Source organism: Oreochromis niloticus, unplaced genomic scaffold (genome assembly GCF_001858045.2).
Source record: "Oreochromis niloticus isolate F11D_XX unplaced genomic scaffold, O_niloticus_UMD_NMBU tig00003809_pilon, whole genome shotgun sequence".
Taxonomy (NCBI): domain Eukaryota; kingdom Metazoa; phylum Chordata; class Actinopteri; order Cichliformes; family Cichlidae; genus Oreochromis; species Oreochromis niloticus.
Window position 1 is genome coordinate 1 of NW_020327952.1, and position 21149 is coordinate 21149.

At 43.6% G+C, this 21149-nt stretch overlaps 2 long non-coding RNA genes across 3 annotated transcripts; one reads left to right on the plus strand and one right to left on the minus strand.

Moving 5' to 3' along the window:
- Positions 1-7463: 7463 nt before the first annotated feature.
- Positions 7464-9507, plus strand: LOC109197956 (uncharacterized). 2 transcript variants are annotated; one of them, XR_002058958.1, is made up of 5 exons: positions 7464-7478; positions 7793-7884; positions 8267-8460; positions 8549-8625; positions 8876-9507. It is a non-coding gene; the product is annotated as an uncharacterized LOC109197956 (long non-coding RNA). The 2 variants fall into 2 exon arrangements; XR_002058959.1 differs by lacking the exon at positions 7793-7884.
- Positions 9508-13780: 4273 nt separating this feature from the next.
- Positions 13781-20544, minus strand: LOC109197957 (uncharacterized). Its single transcript, XR_002058960.2, has 3 exons — positions 20299-20544; positions 14581-14610; positions 13781-14429 (listed from the first exon to the last, which is right to left on the minus strand). It is a non-coding gene; the product is annotated as an uncharacterized LOC109197957 (long non-coding RNA).
- Positions 20545-21149: the final 605 nt, after the last annotated feature.

Consider the following 21149-nt stretch of genomic DNA (forward strand, 5'->3'; position numbering starts at 1 on the left):
AAAATATTGCTATTTCCCAGGGTGAAAGTATTGCTACTTGACACCAGCATAGCTACAGAACAGTATTGCTACTCCTTGTATGCTAGTGGACAACTGAAATGCGGGGAACAAAGCGCCCGGCGACCGAGTTGTTCACTCGAATCTGTGGACAGTTTAGCTTAGCACCCAATAGCACAGTTGTCTACAGGCTTCTGTGAGAAGCGAGAAGAGGTTTTGATGACATCTGACGCTATGTCAGCCTATTATATAGGGAGGTGCTAGCCCCTCCTGACATGGGCGTCACTTAGCCAGCCTGTGAGGGCTGGCGTAATGGTATTTGAGCTTCTGATGAGGTCACGCAGGAGGCGTTCCCCCATAGTGAGACACGAAACGAATGCTATGAAAGAGAACCTCTTCTCGCTTCTCACAGAAGCCTGTAGACAACTGTGCTATTGGGTGCTAAGCTAAACTGTCCACAGATTCGAGTGAACAACTCGGTCGCCGGGCGCTTTGTTCCCCTCATTTCAGTTGTCCACTAGCATACAAGCAGTAGCAATACTGTTCTGTAGCTAGTGCTGGTGTCAAGTAGCAATACTTTCACCCTGGGAAGTAGCAATAGTTTCCCAAAGCGAAGTAGCAACATTTTGCTAATAAAGGTACCACTAGCTTCACCATCAGACAGCAATACCCTTCGGCGCTAGCGGTTTTTACACATTAGGTAGCAATACCTGTAGAAAAGTAGCACTACTTTTCACCCCACGCTAGCTGAGGAATAGTAATATTTTCCACACTCAGTGTCGGTCTCGCTAACGTGCGCAACCCTCTAGCTAACCATGGCTACGACTGACAACGCAGTTGCAAACTTTGTCCTTGCGGCAAGAAGATTTCTGCCTGGGATACACACCTCGTGTGTGCGGCATGCCTGGGTTTATCTCACGCTCAGGCTGCCTTGACACCCGCACACGACTGTATCCACTGCGCGGCTTTCCCACGCAACTACTCCGCCGCAGGCTAGCTCGCCAGGCTAACCTGTCGGGTGGCGACCCTTTGCTGTGTGAGGCTGCTGCGGTGCAAGGAGAAATTGAGATGCCCGATGATTTAGCCGCAACGCCAGGGCCGAGCTGGGCAGAGGTAGACCCTCAGCCCATCGCGACCGCTTTCCCGTCACTGGAGGCACACGGAGATTGTGAGTTTTTCCCCCATGCTGGAGTCACCCGGGGAGGAGATGCTAACGAGGACGGAGATGAGTCGGCTGACTCGGAGCTCCTGCTGTCTGACGAGGAGGAGGAAAATTCCACCTCCTTGGCTAGCATCAGCTGGGCTGCAAAGCACTCGGCTACCGGCGAGGTTGAAAAACCGATACCGCCGTCTCCCCTGGATCTCGACATGCAGGACATGTGCAAGCGCGCAGCTGCTAGGCTCAACATCCCGTGGCCCGCCATACAAACAGAGGTTGTAAAATCTCTTTTGACGGTAAGAAATTGCCGAAGGCGAAAAAAGACAGGGAAGCATGTGTTGCCTGTTTTCCCGGAGCTACTCGATGAGATAGCGGTGACGTGGAAAGCAAAACCTTACAGCGAGAAACACCCCATCGCGGGGAGCTCTCTGCTGAATTGTGAGGGGATGGAGTCTATCGGCCTCCGCCAGATGCCACAAGTGGAGCCGTTGGTAGCGAGCCATCTTCACCCGAAGACGTCTCTGTCCTCATCGGCTCCATCTCTCCCTCCAAGACAGACCGCTTCCAGTCTAGCCTTACAGATAAGTGCCACAAGGCAGCGGCTCTGTCGGTAAGAGCCCACAACGCCTCCTCTATGCTAATGGCTTACCAAGCTGAGCTAGAAGAGGACATGACAGCTAAACCAGATACCACAGTGTGGGAAGAAATCTGCGTTATAACTGACCACGTCCTCCGCCTCCACAAGGTAGCCGTACAGGCTACTGGGAGAGCCATGGGCCTCATGGTTCTTCAGGAGCGAGCACGCTGGCTCGGGCTCACCAACCTGACGACTAAGGAAAAAGAGGAACTCCTCGACACCCCTGTCGTCCCTCAAGGTCTCTTCAGTGCGGCTGTTACATCCATGCAGAAGAGATGTGAGGAGAAAAGAGAGATGATGAGGCTCTGAAACTCTGCCTACCGAGGAGGCCCAGCACGCCACTCCAGCGGCACCGCGCCAGTCATTCGCGCAGGCAGCGTCTCACCCGGTCCCCGCTTTCAGGATCCCCAAAGTGCTAAGACGCAGGCAGCCCCCCAGGCTGCTGGGGCTCCTAAGAATCCTTGGACTCGGAAACAGTCTCCCCAGGCCAGACCTCGAGCGGCCCCTCCTCCTCCCCCCGCTGCCGCGACCGTGAGGAGGAAGAAGCGGCCGGCCTGACAGCCTCTCCTGTAGGCGAGAGCAAGCCCAGTTTCCCCCCTTCATGGGCCGCTCTGCCGCCAACCAGCTCCGTTCCAGAGCAAGTTCAACGGGACATGCTCCACACAGAGTGCATAACTCTGGCCGGCGTTCCTGTCACTGGACCCGCCAGAGGGAAAGAGAGCCAAAGTTCGCAGTGTTGTTTCACAAGCACTTCTCTCATGCATTCTGTATTAAGAAAGCCCCGACACGCGCATCCAAGCAGTTTGCCGAGGGCGCTGTTTAGTGTTGTAAAACACATGAAAAAATCAAACATGCTGAAAAACAGAGCAACGTCTGCCATAACGCAGCCCGTGGAGACTCGCGTTTCCACGGCTGTGATAGTGCAGATGAGCCCGTCACCTCCCTCGCCTGCGACAGAGGTGACGGGACACCGAAATGGCGTATGTTTCGCGCTACAACCACAAGGGGGCGCCAAAACGCTATCTTCGGTGGAGTGGCCAGTGAGCCCTCTGTCTCTCCACATAAAGAGCTGGGCTACCTGCACTCAGTCAGCATGGGTGCTGAGGACATTGGAAAAGGGCTACAGGCTGCAATTCAATGTCGCTCCACCACATTTCAAAGAAATCATTTACTCTCGTGCTCTGGGCGAGTCTGCCGGCTTTCTCCTGGAGGAAATTTCCACCTTGAGAGACAAAGGAGCTATAAGAGTTGTCCCTCCCGAGGAAATGCACAGCGGATTTTATTCAAGGTATTTCCTTGTGCCAAAGAAAGGGGGGAGGGGGATGAGAGCCATTCTGGATCTCCGTGCCCTGAACCGGCATTTAAGGACATACAAGTTCAGGATGTTGACGCACGCCTCGCTGCTACGGTTTGTACAAGCGGGCGACTGGTTCACATCAATCGACCTGAGGGATGCTTATTTCCACATCCCCATATATCCCCCACACCGAAAGTATCTAAGATTTGCTTTCCAGGGGACAGCATACCAGTTTGTAGTCCTGCCTTTTGGTCTCTCACTGAGCCCAAGGGTGTATGTAAAATGCACCGAGGCAGCAGTGGCCCCGCTCAGAGAAAAGGGCATTCGGGTGGCCACATACATCGACGACTGGCTGGTGGCAGCCCCAACCCGCCAGGAAGCGGCTTGTCACACGAATGCTCTCATACACCACCTAGAGAGTTTGGGTTTCCAGATAAACATGGAAAAGAGCACATTGAAGCCAACTCAGTGCATTACTTTCATAGGGCTCAGCCTAGACTCCCTCCGGGTGAGAGCTTTTCTGTCCCCAGAGAGCACAGCGACCATACATCCCTAGCACTGTTTCGCAGAGGCAACACAGTGACCCTCAAACAGTGCCAGAGGCTGCTAGGTCTTATGGCTTCTTCTCTAGTGGCGATAACACTGGGACGCCTGCACATGAGAGGCTTTCAGCGCTGGGTGGGCTCGCGGGGACTAGACCCTCACCGAGATGGCCACCGTCGCATGAGAGTCTCGGCAGACTGTTCACTCGCTCTCCGCGAGTGGAAGAAGCCAGGTTTCTTGTCTCAGGGCGTTGCCATGGGGGCAGTTTCAGCCAGGAAGGTGGTCTCCACAGATGCCTCTCTTTCGGGCTGGGGGCCACCCACGAAGGCAGAACAGTGAATGGGGAATGGGGCCCTCACATGCGCTCCGCCCACATAAACTGTCTGGAACTGCTGGCAGTTCACCTGTCGCTAAAACATTTTCTCCCTTGGCTGAGAGGTCATCATGTTTTAGTGAGGTCGGACAATTCCACTGTTGTGGCCTACATCAACAGACAGGGGGGTCTGGGGTCCCCAAGTTACACACACTGGCACACAGACTGATAGTCTGGAGCAGTGTCCACCTGCTGTCACTGAGAGCAACTCACGTGCCGGGAATCTTGAACTTTGGAGCAGATCTTCTCTCCAGGGGCAACCCACTGTACGGAGACTGGAAGCTTCACCCAGAGGTGGTGAAGCAGATCTGGCTGCAATTCGGTCAGGCGACCGTAGACATTTATGCATCCAGGGAGAATGCTCAGTGTCCCCTGTTTTACTCGCTGCACGATCAGAGAGCTCCACTCGGGGTGGATGCTCTAGCTCACGAGTGGCCAAGAACCCTCCTCTATGCTTTTCCCCCAATGGCCCTCATTTTTCCAACTCTGGCCAGAGTGAGAGAGAGAGGTCACTATATGATCCTGATAGCCCCGCACTGGCCAGGGAAGCACTGGCTGGCGGAGATTTTTCAGTTGCTGTGCGGCCCACCTTGGCCATTACCACTACGCAGAGACCTCCTGTCTCAGGCATGGGGGAAATATTCCACCCCCACCCAGAGAGGCTAGCTCTACGGGCTTGGCCCGTGAGTGGTTTAACCTGAACACAGTGGGGCTCCCTCATAGTGTTATCGACACTATTCAGAGTTCTAGAGCATCGTCTACTAGGACGCTATATGAGCACAAGTGGCGTGTGTTTGAAAGCTGGCGCTTAGAATCACAGGCCATCCCTTTTCAGTGCTCTGTGGCTGTGATTTTGTCATTTCTTCAGGCCCTGATTGATGAAGGTAAAGCCTTCTCCACCATCAAGGTGTATTTGGCAGCAATTTCAGCCTGCCATATTGGTTTTGAGGGAAAGACTGTTGGTCAGCATCCCTTGATATGCCGTTTCATGAAGGGTGCACGGCGTAAATTGCCTACATCTAGGCCACTGGCTCCATCATGGGACCTTCCCACAGTATTAGCTGCACTCTCCTGTTGCCCATTTGAACCCCTGGAACAGGTTGAGTTAAAATTTCTGTCCTTGAAGACAGCTCTATTAATTGCTTTAGCTTCAGCTAAGCGTGTAGGAGAGATCCACGCTCTCTCAGTGCATCAGTCATGCATTCAGTTCTCCTCGGATAATACGAGGGTCAGTATGCGGCTCAACCCTGCCTTTATCCCAAAGGTTGTTGGCACATGTTCCCCTATAGAACTGCCGGCCTTTTACCCACCGCCTTTCTCCTCAGAGGAGCAACAGTGGCTGCATACCTTGTGTCCAGTCCGTGCTCTGCGCATTTATATGGACAGAACCCAGAGTGTCAGACAAAGTGACCAGCTGTTCGTGTCCTGGGCTAAACCACACATGGGAAAGCCTGTGTCTAAACAGCGCCTCTCCCATTGGATAGTAGGAGCAATTGCCCTGGCCTATACTAGCAGGGGCCTTCAGCCTCCTGCTGGCTTACGTGCGCATTCCACTAGAGGTCTGGCAACCTCATGGGCTCTTTTTAGGGGAGTTTCTATTCAGGAGGTGTGTGCAGCTGCATGCTGGGCCTCACCTCACACATTTGCTAGGTTTTACAGGTTAGATGTAACAGCACCTAACCTGGCGCATTCAGTCCTCAGTGCAGGTTCTTCCCAGGTGGGAGCTTCTCCCCTGTGAAGTGCTGTTGGGGACAGTTGTCTTCTTAACAGGCATGTCTGGCAATCCGGGAGTCAGTATTTCTCCCATAGTGAGACACGAAACGAATGCTATGAAAGAGAACTTAAGGTTATGTATATAACCCCGGTTCTCTGAGTAGCATGAGTGAGTGTCTCACCAGACCGCCCTCCTTGCTATGGAAGCGAGGAAGAGGTGGGCTTGTTTTGAATGACATCTGGCGCTGTCAGCCTATTATATAGGGAGGTGCTAGCCCCTCCTGACATGGGCGTCACTTAGCCAGCCTGTAAGGGCTGGCGTAATGGTATTTGAGCTTCTGATGAGGTCACGCAGGAGGCGTTCCCCCATAGTGAGACACTCACTCATGCTACTCAGAGAACCGGGGTTATATACATAACCTTAAGCTTTTGAATGACATCTGACGCTATGTCAGCCTATTATATAGGGAGGTGCTAGCCCCTCCTGACATGGGCATCACTTAGGCTGGCGTAATGGTATTTGAGCTTCTGATGAAGTCACGCAGGAGGCGTTCCCCATAGTGAGACGCAACGAATGCTATGAAAGAGAACTGGTCATACACTGTGCGATCTTTTCAGTCACTATTCAGCTTCTGCTCAAACTGCATGATTGATTCGCAGGGGTTAGAAGTTCGTAGGTAATGCTGGGCATACACTGTGCGATTTTTGGCTCATTTTGAGCCGAGTTTTTCCGTCATGCGACCGTTTTGGTGATCGGCCCGAGTTTCGCCTTCATCGTGCATCGTGTTGTATACATGGGGTAACAAGAAGCGATTAACACCTCGACCAGCTCCCAATCATCAATCGTTTGGTCATAAGAAAATCAAGCCTGTTTGAAATCCTGTCGGCCATCGTGAGGGTCACTGCAGCCTCTCACACTGCGCACGCGCAAACACAAATGAAGGCGAAAAGACGGAGCAGCATGTGATCTGGACACAAGCGATGAAAGCACAACTTGTAGAACTTTTGCAAGCCCTTCCGAGCCTTTTCGATGTCTCCTCACAAAATTATTACGACCACAACAACCGTGAAAATATTTGAATGGACATTGCTGCTCAATCACAGCTGCCTGATCAATATTTTTCATTAGCAATTTAGCACAGTTGATGGTGGTGGTGTGTGTGTCTGTGTAAGTGAAAGACAGAGAGGGAGAGAGAGGGACAGATTTTGTGTTATAACCTTAGGGATGCTTAGTGTGAGCACTCAGGTCGCATCAGAGCATCGGGCCGTATAGTGTGAGACCCTGCATCGTGACCTACGAACTTCTAACCGCTGCGAGTCAATCGTACAGTTTGAGCAGGCGCTGAATAACGCCACTGAAAAAATCGCACAGCGTATGCCCAAGGCTCCGCCGATGCTGATGGAAATGGACAAAACGTTAAGAAACGCAAAGCCAGAGGAACAGACTAACACACACTAATGCTGTTTTTGACTTCTATTTATGCCCTCAGTAGGCGTGACCTAACGGCCGCACTTCAAAGCACGGCCGAACTTCAAAGCACTCAGCCTTTTGACGCGTCATGTAATCTTCGTTCTAATGGCGCAACTCCTCCCAGTCATTCATAATCCGACCTCCGCGTTTGCACTCGCTGCCTACAAGAGCTCCCAAATTTGAACATCACTGATGTTCATCGGATTTTCAGAGTGACGACAACCCCCGCCAGCATGTTAGATAAAGGATTTAAGTTATATGCTGCATCATATATACACAACTACGAAGGTAAGAAAACGTAAATTAACCGACAAAGAAACGTTAGCTAACGTGAAATGCAAACACTACGTTACTCCGCTATGTGTTTCATTTGATGTCAATTCTCTACATTACATGTTTCCTTAAACGGTGTTTATAGTTGAGGTTTAACTAATGTCACTTTTGTTGTTAGACACTTTTATAATAGCGTTAGGTAGTTGGCTAACTAAGCAGGTAGTTAACTACCCAATGCTACTCTTGCTACGTGTAAAGTATATATGTTTAAGACGTGCTGACATGAGTAGTACAGAAATAATGCTAATGGTACTTGTATCTTTATTCAGTGTCCAAAAAACACAGGTTGACAGCGGAGGTCGGTGTGAGAGCCCTGTGCTACAGGTCAATGAGGAAGAGTGAGGCATCACACAGACTAAGTGTAGGCAGGAAGCTGTGTAAAGTTGTTAATCCCTGTTCAGTGGGGTTCAGTTCATTTAAGCATTAGTTAAGTTCATTCCTGAAGGCCCATCAACTTGAATGTTTTCCTTGTCCCCCTGCTTTATCACACCTAATTTGACTAGTCAGATGTGTTTGGGTGATCAGAAACAAATTTACACCAAGTTAATACTGCAAATATACACAATCTAAGTTATTACAGTTATCAAGGATGGTTAAATTGTTTTAATAGGGAGAGAAGGAAACACTAAGCATTCAGGAGGGTAAGCCTGTAGGGGTCAGTAACCATAACACTGAACTATGTTCCTGTTTGGCTCTTCCATGAAGATGATGTTACATTTTTAATTTTTGTTCTTTCTTCTTAGATTAAGCTTCTGGATTCATCGCCAGTGGTACTGACACATAGCCAGTGCTCCTGTGTGGCAGGTGCTGTTATGTGCAATCACACAGTGGCACTGCTCTTCCAAACAGCACACTACTCACAACTCAGAGTGCCGGTTGTCCCCCTGTGCATAGCTGCACCGAATCTGAACAGCAATGGCACAAGCCACGGACAGTGGTAATTTAAATAAGGTTAAAGTTTTTGAATTAGACCATGTTTACATATGAACAGCAACACCATCCATAGTAAATGTGTCTTCTGTTAGGGTGTGAAGCCAGGACCTATCAACTCTATGATCTTCACTAAGCCGGTACCAAATAGGATGGCCCAGACTGGAGTACGGTAATTAGATTTGTAAAATTTGGTTTCCTGTGTTACAAATGCATGTTGCTATTTGTTCATACATGCATGTGTCAGAATAGGTATTAATTTACATACAACATTACACTTTCTGAAGACGGCTAACTCAGTCATGTACATATATACATCCCAGTCTCTAACTTATGCACCACTGTTTCACACTTTTTAGTTTAGTTGTTGTTCAGTATAATAACCTTCTTCCTTACATTATTGTCATTGATGTTTTCTTTAGGAGTGGATTCTACAGAGGCCTTTGTGGGTCCATTACCAGATCCCTGACCTGACAAGCCCCTTGTGGAAAGTGCCTTTGGGCTGGTGCAGGAGGGCAGTGTTCTGTCATGTCAGCAGCCGGTTTTGACAACCCGGTACGTCACACTACACCGTGATGCACCACCAACACCGCACTTGCCTCTGGAGGGGTATGACATCAAGGAAACCCTGCTCGCTCAGACAGCCTGTGATATTTTCTCAAACCGCTGTGCTGAACAAGTTTCCAAAGAACATGCTGTGTGACACAATAAATATCCTCTAACCTGTTAACCTGTGGCTTCTGGAAGAAACTCGGGTGAGTCAGTCACTGCAAACACATTTGTATCATCAAGTGTTTGTCAAATGAAAATGATATGTTTTTCTACACTTAGGATAATTTTCTATGTTGCAGTGCAGTAAAGTGCACGTTTCTTCTGTGTTCAATCATACATGTTCTAATTGTTATAAACAGAAAAAATCTTTTTTTACTTAGCTGCTTGATTCTTAACTTGTTTAACTGAAACATGATGAAATGTCATAGTATTATTTTTTTTAAATGTCCTTGGCAGTGCATGTGTCCGCATTGTAACTTACTAATAAAAAGTCCTGTGTGTACTTTGGTGTGTGTTTTATGTTATTTTATTGCAAATAAATAATAGTCATTTGATTTTACAGTTACACACAATCTTATATCTCTGGCATGGCATGGCAAGGCAATATCGGGTACATGCAATTTGAAACCTGACATTCCAGAGCAAAGCATGAAGCACACAGCACGTGGTCAACGTGACTCATATGGAGACTGACAACATTACAAGGAATAAAGGAAAATTGAGGACTTAGCCACAGAAAAGACTTTTTTCCTTTTTTTGTTACAATAACTCAAAGGTCAACTATGATTTTTAAATTAATATCATAGGTGTGAGTTTAGAGTTCAGATTTTTTCTGCACATTCTTTCTTTTTGTATTTAATTATGATGGTAAATACATTTTGCAACATATCTGCCTGCACTTGCACTTGCTCTTAAAGTAGGAACCTTTCCAGCTGTATTTTTAATACTGATGAGTTTACTTTAATTGTTAGCCTATTGGTCAAAATGTATTGTTCTTCTGATTCATGTGTAATGCTTTTCTCAAATAATACATCCACATTTCAGCACGTAAGCAGCTGTTTGTCTCAGTATTACCCGATAACATACTGAGGCCTGCTGATCACGAAGTATGTGGGAAATAAAAGCATGTTAGGAAGAGACTAGGGCCATTTTCAGTTCGCGCCTGCTTTCTCTCCAACGCCTTGGCTCAAAGAATGTGCTGATGCTGAAGTTGACCTCGACCTTGTGAGCCAATTTTTGTTTCATGTCCCACTTCACGTGCTGCAGATGCTCCTGCAGCTCAGTCTTCTCATTGTTTGCAGGGATAACCATTTCATTTGAGGAAGAGGAGCAGGAATGTAGTCCAAAGACAAATGGATGTGGAGAGGAACACTGGGACTTTCTCTCTTTCTATCTCTGTTTTTTTCAGTTGCTAGTTTCCCTCAAGAGGAATGAGCTCATGTTTGTGGGCTCTGTTGCCACATGTTGTGGTTCACTTTCTAGAATAAGGATGAGTTAGTTTCTGGTCAGACCACAGAGAAGCAGCCAGAAAGAAAACGTGCTTCCCTGTCAAGAACAAACACAAAACATTTGCATGACTTAGTGTAATTACTTGAGTACAGAGATTAGACTTAAAGTAGGATCATAATAATTTGTGATTTTAAAAAAAAATTATTGTCAAAGGGAACTTATTATGCTCATTTCCCTTTTTTAAAACAATTCCTGCATTTTACCAGAGCGGTTTTGCATGATTCACAGTTTTAAAAAAATCCTTAGCTTTTTGGCTGAGATGAGCATTTAGAGACATTCCATTCACCTGAAGTAATTTACAGCCAATAGTATAGCAAAACTGCCTGAACGAGGCATGACGGAGACACACTTTCGTGTTTTTTATGCAAAATTCTGACCCTACCTTCTGAATGTTGCTCATATTGTTTTTCCAGTCTTCTAATTTCCAATTTTGGTGAGCCTGTGCTGTCTTAGTTGACAGGAGTGGGACCTGATGTAGTCTTCTGCTGTTGTAGACCATCTGCTACAGGATTCAATGTGTTATTCAGAGATGTCTTTCTACACACCTTGGTTGATATGAGTGGTTATTTGAGTTATTTCTGCCTTCCTATTATCTTGAAGCAGTCTCGCCATTCTCCTCTGACCTCTGACATCAACAAGGCATTTTTACTCAAAGGACTGCTGCTCACTGCATATGTTCCTCTTTTTAATCCCCAGAGATGGTTGTGTGGGAAAATCCTAGCAGATCAACAGTTTCTGAAATACTCAGACCAGCCTGTCTTACACCAACAAATATGCAAAGTTTAAAGTTACCTAACTCACTTTTCTTCCCCAAAAAAGTATGTGGATCCTTTAATATAACTGGAAGAATTTCTATCCTGCTTGTTCAGAATCATTATTGCTTAGGAAAAGAAATGCACAGAGAATACTTTTGCTAAATGTAGTTGTTGGGTCTGTTCCCACAAACCCCGCTAATTCTAGAGACTTATTCATCATGAATGAAAACAAGACAGTCAGCGATCGATCGATTACTTGCGCAAGGGAGGCCTCATCTGTGTCCAGCACGAAAATGACCCCAAATCCGGCCTCCTCTCGCTGCCTTTTATTGAGAGACAGTTCACACAAAACACAGCAAAGCAACGCCCACATGGTTCTAAGGCATTGTATGTATATGTGTGAACTTTTATATGTAAGTAGGAATGTGTGTGTGTGAGGTCAGAACTGCTTGTTTGACTTCTTCCTATCGCTGTGAGAAGACTCAGATACAAATATCAGAACATGTTTTATAAAAAACAATCAGTCCTGAACAATGAAAAGAACAACCAGTTCTAAGCAAGGAAATGATCATCATGCAGCATTCTATCACAAGCAAACTTATATCATTAAAAGCTTATACTGACTAAAAAATACAATTTTCTATTGACAGCCTTAATCCAGAAAATGCGGAAAACCTGAAGGCCTCACTTGTCTCATTTAATGTGCCCTGAAGCTCAAGTGCACCAGGACAATAATGCAAAACACAGCAGCAAGATCATCTCTGAATGGCTCAAAAAACAACATGGAGGTTTTGACCTGGTCAAAGTGCAGACTGGAATCAGATTGAGATGATTTAGCATGACCTAAAAAACTCAGCCTATGCTGGAAAACCCTCCAAAGTGGCCGAATTAAAACAATTCTGCAAAGAAGAGTGGACCAAATTTCCTCCACAGCGCTGTAAAACACTCATCACCAGTTATTGCAAATGCTTGATTGCAGTTCTTGCTAGATGACAAAAACACTTATTAGGTTTAGAAAGAAATTACTTTTTCACATGAGGTAAAGTTGGAGAGCTTTTTTCCCAAACTAAATGAAATCATGATTTAAAAAACTACAATCTGTATTTACTCTGACCATCTGTGTTAACATTTGAAATTGGAAACATGTAAGTGGAACAAACATGTAAAAACATGAGAAATCAGGAAGGGGCAAAAAAAAGCATTTTGCTAAAAAAAGATTTACAGCAGAAGTTTTTTGCACTGCATTTTAAAATGAAGATATATTGCATTTATTTACAATTAAAGACACACAGAGCAGAAAGTGTGTTACTGTTTTACATCCACAGACACACAAGAAAAGAAGCAGGCAACATGAGGTCAAGTTATGGCAATTTTATTTGTGTATTTCAGTAGATGTATTCAGAATAGAGTTTTTAAAAAAAAAGACACAAACATCCCAAGTAAAGTTTGGGGGGATTTTTAGGAGGAAGTGGGTTAAAGGTGAGAGGTGAGGGTAGAGAAGATGAGCGAGACAGAGAGAGAAGAAGAAGGATGGAGTGAAAGAAAGGTGGAGACAGGGGGAAGGAGGAAGAAACTATTGATCTCCTTAAACTTGACGCTGCTGGGTCAGTTTTTTCTCAGCAGTCTGCTCCAGAATCCCCTCCTGTTCTCCGCTTTCTTTTCTTTTGTCTTCAGCTCTTTCAAGGTTTTCTTGAGCTGCTCCTCGGCGTCTTCAAATTTTTCTTTCAGCTGCTGTTTGGCCAGTTTCACTTTCTGTTTGAGAAGCTCTTTAGCTTCCTTTTTCTGCTTTTTTATTTGTTTAAGTGCATCCTTGCAGTCTTTTTTGGTCACCGGAGAGCCTGTCATTTCTTTCTTGAGTACCTTCACCTCAATTTTCTCTTCTGCAACTTCTTCTCGCACTTTCATCAGTTCTTTCTTCAGAGTCTCACTTTCCTGTTTTGCCTCCCATTTTCCGTGTGTCTCTTTTTCAAGTGCTTCCTGTGTTTCCAGCAACTTCTTCTTAATGTTTTGAGTGTAACTCTTTGTATTTTCCATTTCTTTCTTTGCTTCTTGTATTTTAATTTTCTCTTCCTCCAACACTTTTTGAGTTTCCAACAAATCTTTCTTCATATTTTCAATCTCATTTTCTGCCTCATGTTTACGTTTTTTCTCCTCTTCAAGTTGTTGCTTTAAATTCACTAATTCCTTCCTCAGTATTTCAGCTTCAGCCATTGCATTTTCAGCTTCTTGTGTTGCCGACTGCATTTTCCTTTTTTCCTCTTCAAAAGCTTCCTGCACCTCCTGTAATTCCTGCATCACATTTTCTGCCTCCTTCTTTGCAGTTTGATATTTATTTTTGGCTTCTTCTGCTGTGGTTTTCTCTTCCTCCAATGCTTTTTCAGCTTCCAACAGTTCTTTCTTCATGTTTTCATTCTCATTTTCTGTCTGTTGTTTTCCCATTTTCTCTCCTTTAAGTTTTAGACCCACATGCAGTAATTCCTTCAATACTACTTCAGTTTCAAACTTTGAATATTTAGCTTCTCCTCTTGATTTTTCTGCCTCTTCTTTTAATTTGACATTTTCAGCCTGTATTATTTTAAATTCTTCTTGTAGGTTAATCAGCTCAGACTTCACTGTACTGTATGGTGAAGCACTCACATATCCTCTTCTCGATCTCCCTTGATTCATTTTGGCCTTTTAAAGAAAGGAACCAACTTATTGTAGAGAAGTGAAGTGAAGTTTTCGATGGTTTTTTATCTTCAACTGTGGTTTGTCCTGCACAGAGATGCTGCTGTAGATTTGTCTCTAGCTGTGTCTGGATAAAATGAAAAATGCTGTAACTAAGTGCTTGTGTTGCACAGTTCTACTAAACATTCCATCTCATGCATGCTCCGCCCACATGGTCAGGAATGTCAGGTGCTGCATCACCAAATGCTGCTCCCGTTGCCTAGCAATAACAGCTGTTCACTTTTTGGGGTCTGGTTCATTATTTAATAAAGAAAACATGTCCAAGTATTGCAACCATGGTGCTGAGGCTCAGCGCATATTCTAGCCTGCTGTGTGGGTGGCCAGCTAGAAATCACTGGTGGGCAACATGAGTGAGGAGAAAACTGGAGCAGCCAAGCAGGGACCTGCAGGTTGCTGGTTTGAATCTCTGTTCAGATGCTGGTGTCTCCTCTCTCTGAGATGTTTGCAAAGAGTCCCAGATAAAAGAATAAGGATAATAAACAAACACGTGACTAAACTAACAATTATGACACTGATGTGTTTCATGTGTAGCAGGATGGCCTCTATACAGCAGTCGCTGCAAGCATCCACATCAGCACACTTACTTTTCTTTAAGCAGGCGTGCTGGGGTCCTCCTAAAGAAAGTTTGAGAATTTTGTGTGAGTTTTTTTCATTGAGTCAAATTCCAGCATTTTATTAGTCTAATAATTAGCAGATATGTGTAACCACAGTAGATAACAGTAACGTAAATTTTTTCCACATATAGTCACCAGCATTGTGGCGACAAAACAGTAAAGTTGAAGCTTCAAAACGCAAAGTCCAAAAGCACATGGGTGATGTCAGCGTGGTATACCTGTTATAAGCAGTGTGTGAATCTGACTCAAATATAACAGCCACTTTATTAGGTATACCAGTTGAACTGATCCTTCAGACAAACACCTAGTCAGCCAACCATATGTCTGCAACTCAAAGCATTTAGACATGTAGACACCTCAAATGGAGCATGAGGAACAGGAAGAAAGTTGGTTTAAATGATTGAACGTGGGACGGTTGTTGGTGGTGTTGGGCTGGTCCGAGTATTTCAGAAACTGCTGAACTGCTGCGACTTTGCCACACAACTATGTCTACAGTTTAGAGAAGTATGGTCTGAAAAAGAGGAAACAGAGTGGGTGATAATGCTTTGATGACATCAGAGAATGGCCAGACTGCTTCAAGATGATAGGAAGGCAATAAATAACCACTTGTTACACTCTAGGTACGCTGAGGAGCATGTACGAATGCACAAAACCTTGAAGCAGATGGGCTAGAAGACCACACTGGGTGGCACTCCTGTCAGCCAAGAACAGGAAACAGAAGCTACAATTTACACAGTTCACACAGGCTCACGAAAATTGGACAGAAGCCTAAATAAATGTTGCCTGTTCTAGTGAGATTCAATTTCTGCTGCAACTGATTGTCATAATTTGATGTAAAAAGTTTGAAAGAGTGGATCCATCTAAATAGGTATCCCAATAAATGCATTAATACCATGCTCTTATTCTGAAAAGACAAGTTTAGAACTCTAAATCTGAAAGTACTTTTGCGTTCGCAGCTCAGACAAATTTTTAGGACAGATTTTAAATTCAATAAACAAATTCAATAAATTCCACAACAGGTCTGTAAATTAAAATAACACAGTACAAATCCAAAGAAACCACATATTAAAAGATTTTTTTATTCACAATAGAAGTGTAACAAATATAGTTTATTAAAAAGTCTGCTGCTCATTAATATCATCTTAATCCATAAGCTCGGGAGATTTTTATATAAATGTCGAGCGGCCAGTTTGCCGGAATGGAATATTTACATTTTTACTCAATAATTATAATTAGGGCTGCCACAAACGATTATTTTGATAGTCGACTAGTCACCGATTATTTTTGCGATTAGTCGACTAATCAGATCATGCATCCATTGGACGTAAAATGTACACCTGAAAATATGTTAAACGTTTATTTTGTGACCCAGAAAGAATAATAATTGTAATATTAAAACTAACTAGCTGCCGCCATTGTTGACAACTGCGCTGGGCCGCGCTATGAATTCTGGAACACAGTTTCTTCTTCTTCGGGGTTTAACGGCAGCTGGCATCCTTGTACATGCAGTGCTGCCATCTTCTGTTTCAGTCCGTTATTACACTCTTAAATACTACTACTTATTCCTGCGTCTTTTGGGATCTTACAAAGCTTCAAACGACGCGTCGACTATTAAATTAGTCGTCGACGATTTTAATAGTCGACGTAATCGTGACTAGTCGACTAATCGTGGCAGCCCTAATTATAATATTAACACAATAAAACAGATTTCCCCACAAAATTAAAATATTGCATATAAATGCAAAGTAAACTATGTGCAATGGAAAGATTATCAGCAATATTTTGTACAGATACATTTCTGAGGTTCACATGTTTAAACCCTTTAAAGGAGATTGACGACCATTTTGAGGAATTCAGATTGAGTTCCAGTCATTTCTAGTAGTTGTGTACCACCATGAAAAACAAATGTCAGTGATGTCTGTATGAGACGTTTAAGGAAAAGTGGTGTATATTCAAAGAGGACTGACTGACTTTGGTTTGAATTCCTGAAACTGGTGTAATTCTCCTTTAATATTCACTAATAGAAAGGCATTGGAAAGCAACAGACCGCCAACACAATAATCATAAAACTACCTTTTGCAGGTAGTGAAACGACCAGTTCAGTGTCAAATGAGAGAGAGAGAGAAAAAATGTTAAAATGATGAAAATCCAGGTGGACACGAGCACAAGAGAAATTAAATTTTTTGTGTGTCTGGACAATAGCTCAAAAGCAAAGTTTCTTTTTCTTCTTTTTGTGCTTTGTTGTTTACGTTAAATACATGTTCTCTGTGGTCAGTGTCTGTATGTTACAGTATACTGTCTTTTAAAATGGCCACAGTGGTCCAACACACGACTCCTTGCAGGCTGCCTTTGACCTACACGCCTTCAGGCCAGCCGTGAACCTCAGCAATCCCACCATAGCCAACATCTTCATCTTGTATGCTGTCCTCGCTGTGGTGAGTACAGAGTGAAACCTACGAGGTGATTGGATGTTTTGTATAAAATTTGAAAGGAACAATTGTTCCTTTCCCCTTTGCTGTGTACTGTGCTGATGCTGTTTTCAAAACCTACCACACTCAGTATCAGTGTCACACTGAGATATTTCAAAGATAACCTGAATAAATACAAATAAAATACAAATAAAGGGAAACAGCTGTCCAAACCTCTGTCTCTATGTAAAAAGTAATTACACCAATGTGTTAAATCAACAATCAACAGTGATTAATCAAATTTTTTTATAGAGATGACTTCATGAGCAACACCCAGGCCAGAATATTTTAGTCAAGAAATCACTTAACTAGAACGTGTCTGACAAAGTGAAGTTGACTAAAAAATCTCAGAAAGCAACATCGTGGACATCTAAAGAAACAGCTAAGAAACACTGAACTCTATCAGTCTGGAAAGGGTTACAAAGGCATTTCAAATGCTTTGGGAATCGAACCACGATGAGGGCCTTTGTCAAGAGATTTATTCTAAAGACACTTCTTCAGCTAAGAGTCTAAGAGGAGAAACACACACAGACGCTGCAGCATTTACTTGTATACAAGGGCGATCACAGAACGCTCACACCAGAGTGGGGACCCTGTGATGCGCGCTCTGTTCTTGCACGTGTCTTTATTTATACATAAGAAAAATGAATACATTTGACGTGATCATGTGCGTATGTGATTGTGTGCGTGTGTGTGTGTGTGTGTGCGTGTGTGTGTTTTGGGGGTGCGTTTGTGTGACCTCCTGCTGACCAAAAGGGTCATAAAAGCAGGAAGCTTACAACACAAGAAACAGATCTTTCAGATAGGATGTATCTACAATAAAACCTCCCCCAACACAAAGTGGTTAGAGGTGCTCAGGATCAAAGGAATGGCTTTGATAATACTGCTTGAACTAAGACTGTACAAATTTAAGAAACACAATGGCAACATTCAACAATTAGACCTAACAGTAGTCTTTTCGGTGAGGTTAGGATAGCACTTCAAGTGCAGCATCATCCTGGATTTAGGTGTCAAGACTGATATGCATCTTTCTCTCCCTGTGGCTTTTTACATCTGGAATCAAACAGAATTGCAACTCATGAAAGAATTGTTTCCATACAAACATGCAGACTGCCTTCCAGTTTAACTCCACTCCTCAGCTTGTATAAAACCCTTTATAGTTCACTCTGTCTCCCTGCCCCAAAAAGCCACAGTACAACCAGAGATTATATATGCCAAGTAATGAGATGAAGAATAGGGACGATGGCATGTGGAGTTGATGCTGAGGAGAATTTACAACATCTGCCTTCTTTGTTGTGGCAAATGCATGAGTTGGACCAATGTTTTGGTTAATTTCATGTCTGAACCAGACATGAAGAACCCTCGGTTTCTTGTTATGAAACTGAGTGCTCTTATGGGATGAACAAGAAAATAATCTCATATATTGTAATTCAGAAAAAAATGAGAAAAATATATATATAAAAAAAAAGCCAAAAGAAAACACCGGTCATATCTTTAGAAAGCAACATTATGCCACAGACTGTCACTGTTGTGAGTCCATCCATTAGTTTGCAAAAACTTGTTATGAAGCCTCAAGCTGTGCACTTTTGGCGTGACAGTCTAGACATGTTGAATCTGGGATGTGACAAGTGAGTGTGGATTTCACTGTTTAATTGAGGCACACGCTCAAAGGCTTGCAAGTTGTCAGTTACACAAAGGAGAACATAATTTATACAATGAAAGTCACATTGTATTAAATAAGACTTGAAACTAGTGACTCTGGCCACGAATTCATCAGGAAAGTGTTTCCTGAGGTTGTGGATCAAAGTCTTTGTTTTCCAGACTTCCATAGAAGAAGAATTATTTTCGAAACCAAATGAGTTCCCTCCTCACGGCCATCAGGAATACTGAAAGCTGAATTACTGGCTTCACTTTCCAAACGCCAAAGCTACATTCATGTTTTATATGCAGTCTATGGTTCTGGCATTTATTGTTACTGTGACTGTGGAGTGTCCCTTGTGTTAACGGCACAAACTGCTGACAACAATCCATGAACGCTCCAACCTCCTGAAAGAATTCACTGTCAAAGTCTTGTGTTCATCTATGGTAGGTCAGCTACACAGTATTACACAGGTGGTTCTAATGTTAAAATCTTTCTCCTGAGATACAAAGTTTTGAATTATCATGTGCCATGATAACTTACAGATCTCACTGTGCCATATTATCCCAGTAGAGCACTTTGATCAACGACTACAGGCTTGCTTGTCATTCCTAGAGCCTCTAAAAGTAGAATGCGAGGCAGAGCCTTCAAGTCTCAGGTTCCTTTGTAGAACCATTTACACTTTGGATTCAGGAGACAGACGTCCCCTGTGTTTTTAAGGTTAGCCTTAAAGTGTTCCTTTTTGAAACATCACTTAGTTATGCATCTTACATCAGTCTGTTGGAGGCCTTCCCATGATGGACACAGCATTTCTTCTCCACGTGTCTATGTGCCACTGCTGCACGTCATTAACAATGCCCTCTCTCTCCTGTAGTCTGTGTTTTGTTGATTGTTCTTCCTCTTTTATGTTTTTTCTTTAACCTAAGAGCTTGGTTCTGCTGAATTAATCTTCCTATTAAATGGGAGTGATTTTTGGACTTCTCTCTGGTATTGTATGGCCTAGCTGATGATATAAAGCACTTTGAGGTGGGTGGTGTTATGCATTGGCTCTGTAACTGAACTAGCTAATTATTCTGTATGTAAAAAATAAAAAAAAATATAAGAGAACCAATTATTTATCTTGTATTTTTAAAGGTTTTTTTTTTTTCCAGAATCATTTACAAAATGACTGCATCCATACTCAATAGTTTTTCGGGTACAAAATGTTAGTTTTCATCCTTTGATTAAACTCATTGGCACAATGGGGGTGTGATATCACACCAGAAAGAGATTTGAACAGGCAAAGGTCTCCCCATGATTTTCCAGCCTATTCTATGGACTAAAATTGACTAAAATTATTATTTTAGTTTCATCAGATCTCTCCATTGTGAACTAAAATGGCTCAAAAATGATCAATATATTAAAAACATTTGCTCTCTCTGGAAAAAAACCCTCACTCACTATCAGAAAACATCTGATCTTGTGGTTAGAGACAAAAAAATATACTTGAAACATCAGTACAATAGTCTACATGTGTGTAAAAGTAGTCCCTCTTGCATACCTTCACGCTTTGATGTATCAAATAAAAAGTTAAAGTCTTACTTTCCTGCAGGATAACTGAAACCATGTTGACACGACTTCACAGCCTTTAGTCAGACTGCCGGCCACGGGGGGATTTTTCATCCAATCATTTTTACATCCGTTTCACATGTGGAAACAATCATACACGTGATTACAGCTAGAAGCTGTCAGTCAAAACACCTATGTGCTGTACACCTCCACATGCCTCAGCTGTGTGATCTCTGTGACACACACACACACACACACGTCCAACTTAACTTCCTCCCTCTCTTTTCTTTTCACCTGCTGACGTGCAGCGATTTCCTGCTTCCAATTCCCCTCCACAAATCTGCAGAAATAATTATTGATATTATTTTAGGATGAGCAGGGATGTTTTTCAGTTTTTGTGAGACATTAAAAGGGAGAAGAGCTATTAGAAAGTCTTTTCAGAGTGATTGGATCAATCTTTTCAACCTGCAAAATCAAACTTTTCTGATTTGTTGTTTAGAGATGCTAATTCCCCACTGGTGTATTTTTTGATCACATGAATGCTACTCCCGCTAACAACTGACTGTGACCGTGGAGTGCTGGAGGGAGGAACTATCCCAGTATAATTTCCAGAAGCAAAGATGCCACCAAAGACGATTGTGTTAACCCTTTAAAGCCGGTCGGAGCGGGCACGCTCTGTTGTGCGTAACTGTTTTTAAATCCCGGTAGCACTGCAACCATGTAAGCTAGCGCAATAATTTTTTTTTGCATATGAAACCGGAGGAGTTGTACTTACAAATTTATGCCATCAGCTTGTCCTAGGTCACGGTTTCCTTCTACATATAGCTTTGCAAAAACTGCATAAAAAAGCGCTTACAGCAACAAAAACATAATATTCCAGAAAC